This window comes from Oncorhynchus kisutch, unplaced genomic scaffold, assembly GCF_002021735.2.
Source record: "Oncorhynchus kisutch isolate 150728-3 unplaced genomic scaffold, Okis_V2 Okis02a-Okis13b_hom, whole genome shotgun sequence".
Classification (NCBI taxonomy): domain Eukaryota; kingdom Metazoa; phylum Chordata; class Actinopteri; order Salmoniformes; family Salmonidae; genus Oncorhynchus; species Oncorhynchus kisutch.
In genome coordinates this window covers 2,304,136-2,313,087 of record NW_022261979.1, presented here as the reverse complement: position 1 = coordinate 2,313,087, position 8,952 = coordinate 2,304,136, and positions in this window count along the sequence as shown.

Here is an 8,952-nt window from a genome sequence, read left to right as displayed (position 1 = left end):
GAATGATCCAATGTTGACCTAAATGACTAATGATGATAAATATAAATGCACCTGCACTGTGATAGTCTCAGAGGTCCGTTAAAAGCGCAGAGAGCATCATGAAGAACAAGGAACACACCAGGCAGGTCCGAGATACTGTTGTGAAGAAGTTTAAAGCCGGATTTGGATACAAAAAGATTTCCCAAGCTTTAAACATCCCAAGGAGCACTGTGCAAGCGATAATATTGAAATGGAAGGAGTATCAGACCACTGCAAATCTACCAAGACCTGGCCGTCCCTCTAAACTTTCAGCTCATACAAGGAGAAGACTGATCAGAGATACAGCCAAGAGGCCCATGATCACTCTGGATGAACTGCAGAGATCTACAGCTGAGGTGGGAGACTCTGTCCATAGGACAACAATCAGTCGTATATTGCACAAATCTGGCCTTTATGGAAGAGTGGCAAGAAGAAAGCCATTTCTTAAAGAAATCCATAAAAAGTGTCGTTTAAAGTTTGCCACAAGCCACCTGGGAGACACACCAAACATGTGGAAGAAGGTGCTCTGGTCAGATGAAACCAAAATTGAACTTTTTGGCAACAATGCAAAACGTTATGTTTGGCGTAAAAGCCACACAGCTCATCACCCTGAACACACCATCCCCACCGTCAAACATGGTGGTGGCAGCATCATGATTTGGGCCTGCTTTTCTTCAGCAGGGACAGGGAAGATGGTTAAAATTGATGGGAAGATGGATGGAGCCAAATACAGGACCATTCTGGAAGAAAACCTGATGGAGTCTGCAAAAGACCTGAGAATAAATAAACATATCCAGGTGTTAGAATGGCTAAGTCAAAGTCCAGACCTGAATGCAATCGAGAATCTGTGGAAAGAACTGAAAACTGCTGTTCACAAATGCTCTCCATCCAACCTCACTGAGCTCGAGCTGTTTTGCAAGGAGGAATGGGAAATAATTTCAGTCTCTCGATGTGCAAAACTGATAGAGACATACCCCAAGCGACTTACAGCTGTAATCGCAGCAAAAGGTGGTGCTACAAAGTATTAACTTAAGGGGGCTGAATAATTTTGCACGCCGAATTTTTCAGTTTTTGATTTGTTAAAAAAGTTTGAAATATCCAATAAATGTCGTTCCACTTCATGATTGTGTCCCACTTGTTGTTGATTCTTCACAAAAAAATACAGTTTTATATCTTTATGTTTGAAGCCTGAAATGTGGCAAAAGGTCGCAAAGTTCAAGGGGGCCGAATACTTTCGCAAGGCACTGTATATGGCCTATAGGGAATAGGATGCCACCTACACAAACTGAGGCTATACATCCCTGGTGTGTTTCTGTCACCATTAGCATTTACAATCAGTGACAATCTAACACAATCTAATTCACTTCTCCCTCCTCCAATAGGCATTTAGTTCCTGATCTAACAACTCAGCACACTCTGCTCTGAAATGTCCATTTATCAACGACTCACAGGAAAGAAGATGAGTCGATATGGAGCTCAACTCCGTGAGGTCTCTAGCACTGCAGCATCCAGTGGAAAGATAAACGAGGGTGAATGTATGAAGCTATTAGCTTGTCACGTCTTACCACAGGAGCACCGACTGAGTATGTTCCAACTATTGAACAGACATTTTGCAGCAGAATGGCTTCAGTCACAAAGCTCAGCATTCTACTGGCCGGTGATGCCTATGAAATGAAAGAACAAGGTGAAGAATCCTCCTTTTCCACGACTCCTGTGGGTGAAGACTACTGGTTGATCACCAGATCCTCAGCTAAAGAGAGTCTGCTGCTGTGAATACCTCTAACCCGTTCACCTGAAGAGAGTCTGCTGCTGTGAATACCTCTAACCCTTCACCTGAAGAGAGTCTGCTGCTGTGAATACCTCTAACCCTTCACCTGAAGAGAGTCTGCTGCTGTGAATACCTCTAACCCATCACCTGAAGAGAGTCTGCTGCTGTGAATACCTCTAACCCTTCACCTGAAGAGAGTCTGCTGCTGTGAATACCTCTAACCCTTCACCTGAAGAGAGTCTGCTGCTGTGAATACCTCTAACCCATCACCTGAAGAGAGTCTGCTGCTGTGAATACCTCTAACCCATCACCTGAAGAGAGTCTGCTGCTGTGAATACCTCTAACCCTTCACCGAAGAGAGTCTGCTGCTGTGAATACCTCTAACCCTTCACCTGAAGAGAGTCTGCTGCTGTGAATACCTCTAACCCTTCACCTGAAGAGAGTCTGCTGCTGTGAATACCTCTAACCCTTCACCTGAAGAGAGTCTGCTGCTGTGAATACCTCTAACCCTTCACCTGAAGAGTCTGCTGCTGTGAATACCTCTAACCCTTCACCTGAAGAGAGTCTGCTGCTGTGAATACCTCTAACCCTTCACCTGAAGAGAGTCTGCTGCTGTGAATACCTCTAACCCTTCACCTGAAGAGAGTCTGCTGCTGTGAATACCTCTAACCCTTCACCTGAAGAGATTCTGCTGCTGTGAATACCTCTAACCCTTCAACTGAAGAGAGTCTGCTGCTGTGAATACCTCTAACCCTTCACCTGAAGAGAGTCTGCTGCTGTGAATACCTCTAACCCTTCACCTGAAGAGAGTCTGCTGCTGTGAATACCTCTAACCCATCACCTGAAGAGAGTCTGCTGCTGTGAATACCTCTAACCCTTCACCTGAAGAGAGTCTGCTGCTGTGAATACCTCTAACCCTTCACCCAAAGAGAGTCTGCTGCTGTGAATACCTCTAACCCTTCACCTGAAGAGAGTCTGCTGCTGTGAATACCTCTAACCCTTCACCTGAAGAGAGTCTGCTGCTGTGAATACCTCTAACCCATCACCTGAAGAGAGTCTGCTGCTGTGAATACCTCTAACCCATCACCTGAAGAGAGTCTGCTGCTGTGAATACCTCTAACCCTTCACCTGAAGAGAGTCTGCTGCTGTGAATACCTCTAACCCATCACCTGAAGAGAGTCTGCTGCTGTGAATACCTCTAACCCTTCACCTGAAGAGAGTCTGCTGCTGTGAATACCTCTAACCCTTCACCTGAAGAGAGTCTGCTGCTGTGAATACCTCTAACCCTTCACCTGAAGAGAGTCTGCTGCTGTGAATACCTCTAACCCTTCACCTGAAGAGAGTCTGCTGCTGTGAATACCTCTAACCCTTCACCTGAAGAGAGTCTGCTGCTGTGAATACCTCTAACCCTTCAACTGAAGAGAGTCTGCTGCTGTGAATACCTCTAACCCTTCACCTGAAGAGAGTCTGCTGCTGTGAATACCTCTAACCCTTCACCTGAAGAGAGTCTGCTGCTGTGAATACCTCTAACCCATCACCTGAAGAGAGTCTGCTGCTGTGAATACCTCTAACCCATCACCTGAAGAGAGTCTGCTGCTGTGAATACCTCTAACCCTTCACCTGAAGAGAGTCTGCTGCTGTGAATACCTCTAACCCTTCACCCGAAGAGAGTCTGCTGCTGTGAATACCTCTAACCCTTCACCTGAAGAGAGTCTGCTGCTGTGAATACCTCTAACCCTTCACCTGAAGAGAGTCTGCTGCTGTGAATACCTCTAACCCTTCACCTGAAGAGAGTCTGCTGCTGTGAATACCTCTAACCCTTCACCCGAAGAGAGTCTGCTGCTGTGAATACCTCTAACCCTTCACCTGAAGAGAGTCTGCTGCTGTGAATACCTCTAACCCTTCACCTGAAGAGAGTCTGCTGCTGTGAATACCTCTAACCCATCACCTGAAGAGAGTCTGCTGCTGTGAATACCTCTAACCCATCACCTGAAGAGAGTCTGCTGCTGTGAATACCTCTAACCCTTCACCTGAAGAGAGTCTGCTGCTGTGAATACCTCTAACCCTTCACCTGAAGAGAGTCTGCTGCTGTGAATACCTCTAACCCTTCACCTGAAGAGAGTCTGCTGCTGTGAATACCTCTAACCCTTCACCTGAAGAGAGTCTGCTGCTGTGAATACCTCTAACCCTTCACCTGAAGAGAGTCTGCTGTTGTGAATACCTCTAACCCTTCACCTGAAGAGTCTTCTGCTGTGAATACCTCTAACCCTTCACCTGAAGAGAGTCTGCTGCTGTGAATACCTCTAACCCTTCACCTGAAGAGAGTCTGCTGCTGTGAATACCTCTAACCCTTCACCTGAAGAGAGTCTGCTGCTGTGAATACCTCTAACCCTTCACCTGAAGAGAGTCTGCTGCTGTGAATACCTCTAACCCTTCACCTGAAGAGAGTCTGCTGCTGTGAATATCTCTAACCCATCACCTGAAGAGAGTCTGCTGCTGTGAATACCTCTAACCCTTCACCTGAAGAGAGTCTGCTGCTGTGAATACCTCTAACCCTTCACCTGAAGAGTCTGCTGCTGTGAATACCTCTAACCCTTCACCTGAAGAGAGTCTGCTGCTGTGAATACCTCTAACCCTTCACCTGAAGAGAGTCTGCTGCTGTGAATACCTCTAACCCTTCACCTGAAGAGTCTGCTGCTGTGAATACCTCTAACCCTTCACCTGAAGAGAGTCTGCTGCTGTGAATACCTCTAACCCTTCACCTGAAGAGAGTCTGCTGCTGTGAATACCTCTAACCCTTCACCTGAAGAGTCTGCTGCTGTGAATACCTCTAACCCTTCACCTGAAGAGAGTCTGCTGCTGTGAATACCTCTAACCCTTCACCTGAAGAGAGTCTGCTGCTGTGAATACCTCTAACCCTTCACCTGAAGAGTCTGCTGCTGTGAATACCTCTAACCCTTCACCTGAAGAGAGTCTGCTGCTGTGAATACCTCTAACCCTTCACCTGAAGAGAGTCTGCTGCTGTGAATACCTCTAACCCTTCACCTGAGAATTCCACCCTGGATGCAGACTTATGGGATCGTCTACAATCTATCTGTGAATCTGAGGAACAATTCTTATCTCCAGATCAACAACCTCACTCAGTCAGACTCTGGGCATTACACGGTGTGCTGGACAAATGGCACAGGGTCCAAACAGAAGAACATAGACCTCACCGTTTGCAGAACTACAGGCAAGAAGCCAGTTGTGCCATTTATCCAGTTAGGAGAGACAGTAGACCTGTTGTGTGGGACGGCAAGGGGTGGTGACAATGTGAACATTTGGGACATCCTTAGTTCCCTAGCACCTTTCTTGGAGGACGAACTGGGATGGCAAATGGTTGAGAACAGCTCCACTCTACGTATCACCAACTTCACCACTGAGGACAAGATATATTTTGTTTTAATGGTACTGGAGCCCCAGCAATGTGTTTACAGGGAGTTGATGGAAGTGAGGCCCGAGGCAATGTATCTCCATTGCTCATTGGGAGAAAATGCAGTGCCTTGCTTTAACACTGACCCCAGTGGAGAAGAGTTGCATACTGGCAGATTTAGAGTTAGAATAGCCGTGAGAAAACACCTCTGAGGAAAACCTCACTGGCAAACAGATGTACATGGTGGATGGTGGATGGTGCATGGTGGATGGAAGAGTGTCAGGGAATTACACTGATGCTGAACCACACAGGCTTCTGTATATTTTTTAGGGGTTTCAGGATTCTTCAATGCTGTGACCTGCTGGTGTGCTGCAAGTCCAAGTCTTCTCAGAGGGAAGGGAAGCTGCTCTCGGCTGTAACACTGATCTCACTCAGCCTGCTGAGGTTGTATGGTACAGACAGAGCGATCTGGTGGACGATGTTATCATGGACACACAAAACACACTGTATGTCTGCCAACACAGAAATTATTTGAGGATAAGGAGGGCCGATTGAATGTGTCTAGTCCTCACTCCTCTTTGGTGCTCTCTAACGTCTCACTGGAGTACCGTGGGAAGTGCTAGTGTGCTGTCATCTATGACGACGCGTCTCTCAGTGACTAAGACCCATCTGATTTACGTTGAGAGAGATCCCTTTGTTGTCGATTCCACTTTCTATGCAGTGTTCTCATCATTGCTGGGCTGTGTTCTGCTGGGGATGGTCTGCACTGTGATCACTGTGAACATGAAGACCACGAGAAGAGACTGTGCGTCTCTACAGACTCTGAGGACTGCAGCCCAGACACAGGGACAACAGAGCAATGGAGAGGAAGAGGAGAGGGAGGAGAGAGAGGAAAGGGAAGAGAGGGAGGAGAGGGAAGAGAGAGGGGAAAGGATAGAGAGTGAAGAAAGTGAGTTATGAGTGAAGAGAGAGGGGAGGAAGAGAGAGGTGAAGGAAGAGAGGAGGAAGAGAGAGGGGAACAAAGAGAGAGGGGAGGAAGAGAGAGGGGAACGAAGAGAGAGGGGAGGGAGAGAGAGGGGAGGGAGGGAGGGAGGAAGAGATAGGAGAGTGAAGAGAGAGGGAAGGAAGAGAGAGGGGAGAAAGAGAGAGGAGAGAAAGAGAGGAGTGAAAGAGAGATAGGAGGAAGAGAGAGGTGAGGAAGAGAGAGGAGAGAAAGAGATATAGGACGAAGAGAGAGGTGAGGAAGAGAGAGGGGAGGAAGAGAGAGGAGAGAAAGAGAGAGGAGAGAAAGAGAGATAGGAGGAAGAGAGAGGTGAGGAAGAGAGAGGAGAGAAAGAGAGGTAGGAGGAAGACAGAGAGGAGGAAGAGAGAGGGGAGGAAGAGAGAGGAGAGAAAGAGAGAGGAGAGAAAGAGAGATAGGAGGAAGAGAGAGGTGAGGAAGAGAGAGGAGAGAAAGAGAGGTATGAGGAAGAGAGAGGGGAGGAAGAGAGAGGGAAGGAAGAGAGATAGGAGGAAGAGAGAGAGGAGGAAGAGAGAGGAGAGAAAGAGAGATAGGAGGAAGAGAGAGAGGAGGATCAAGTTATGAGAGTGGGAAGGGAAGAGAGAGGACAGGATAGAGTTATGAGAGAGGGGAGGGAAGAGAGATGGGAGGGAAGAGAGAGGACAGGATCAAGTTATGAGAGGGGGAAGGGAAGAGAGAGGACAGGATAGAGTTATGAGAGAGGGGAGGGAAGAGAGAGGACAGGATAGAGTTATGAGAGGGGGAAGGGAAGAGAGAGGACAGGATAGAGTTATGAGAGAGGGGAGGGAAGAGAGAGGACAGGATAGAGTTATGAGAGAGGGGAGGGAAGAGAGAGGACAGGATAGAGTTATGAGAGGGGGAAGGGAAGAGAGAGGACAGGATAGAGTTATGAGAGAGGGGAGGGAAGAGAGAGGACAGGATAGAGTTATGAGAGAGGGGAGGGAAGAGAGATGGGAGGGAAGAGAGAGGACAGGATCAAGTTATGAGAGGGGGAAGGGAAGAGAGAGGACAGGATAGAGTTATGAGAGAGGGGAGGGAAGAGAGAGGACAGGATAGAGTTATGAGAGAGGGGAGGGAAGAGAGAGGACAGGGTAGAGTTATGAGAGAGGGGAGGGAAGAGAGAGGACAGGATAGAGTTATGAGAGAGGGGAGGGAAGAGAGATGGGAGGGAAGAGAGAGGACAGGATCAAGTTATGAGAGGGGGAAGGGAAGAGAGAGGACAGGATAGAGTTATGAGAGAGGGGAGGGAAGAGAGAGGACAGGATAGAGTTATGAGAGAGGGGAGGGAAGAGAGAGGGGAGGGAAGAGAGAGGACAGGATCAAGTTATGAGAGGGGGAAGGGAAGAGAGAGGACAGGATAGAGTTATGAGAGAGGGGAGGGAAGAGAGAGGATTGTGCAGATCATTCTCAAAACTCAGCTGAAAACCAATATTTTTCAATGTGATACTTTGGTCCCATCTTTTGACTTACTTCTATGTGAACTCATGCTGTATAGGTCCCACCTCTGTTCTTATCTGAGTCTCTCCAGCAAAGTAAACATCATCCTCTTTAAAATCACATGTCCTTCAGAAAGATCCTGCCGTGGTGCAAACTAACCTCGGCTGACCAAAGGACTTCAATCATCCTCTTTAAAATCACATGTCCTTCAGAGAGACCCTGCCGTGGTGCAACCTAACCTGGGCTGACCAAAGGACTTCATAAAGACCCTGCCGTGGTGCAACCTAACCTGGGCTGACCAAAGGACTTCATAAAGACCCTGCCGTGGTGCAACCTAACCTGGGCTGACCAAAGGACTTCATAAAGACCCTGCCGTAGTGCAACCTAACCTGGGCTGACCAAAGGACTTCAGAAAGACCCTGCCGTGGTGCAACCTAACCTGGGCTGACCAAAGGACTACAGAAAGACCCTGCCGTGGTGCAACCTAATCTGGGCTGATCAAAGGACTTCAGAAAGACCCTGTCGTGGTGCAACCTAACCTGGGCTGACCAAAGGACTACAGAAAGACCCTGCCGTGGTGCAACCTAACCTGGGCTGACCAAAGGACTACAGAAAGACCCTGCCGTGGTGCAACCTAACCTGGGCTGACCAAAGGACTTCAAAAAGACCCTGCCGTGGTGCAACCTAACCTGGGCTGACCAAAGGACTACAGAAAGACCCTGCCGTGGTGCAACCTAACCTGGGCTGACCAAAGGACTACAGAAAGACCCTGCCGTGGTGCAACCTAACCTGGGCTGACCAAAGGACTACAGAAAGACCCTGCCGTGGTGCAACCTAACCTGGGCTGACCAAAGGACTACAGAAAGACCCTGCCGTGGTGCAACCTAACCTGGGCTGACCAAAGGACTACAGAAAGACCCTGCCGTGGTGCAACCTAACCTGGGCTGACCAAAGGACTACAGAAAGACCCTGCCGTGGTGCAACCTAACCTGGGCTGACCAAAGGACTACAGAAAGACCCTGCCGTGGTGCAACCTAACCTGGGCTGACCAAAGGACTACAGAAAGACCCTGCCGTGGTGCAACCTAACCTGGGCTGACCAAAGGACTACAGAAAGACCCTGCCGTGGTGCAACCTAACCTGGGCTGACCAAAGGACTACAGAAAGACCCTGCCGTGGTGCAACCTAACCTGGGCTGATCAAAGGACTTCAAAAAGACCTTGCCGTGGTGCAACCTAACCTGGGCTGACCAAAGGACTTCAGAAAGACCCTGCCGTGGTGCAACCTAACCTGGACT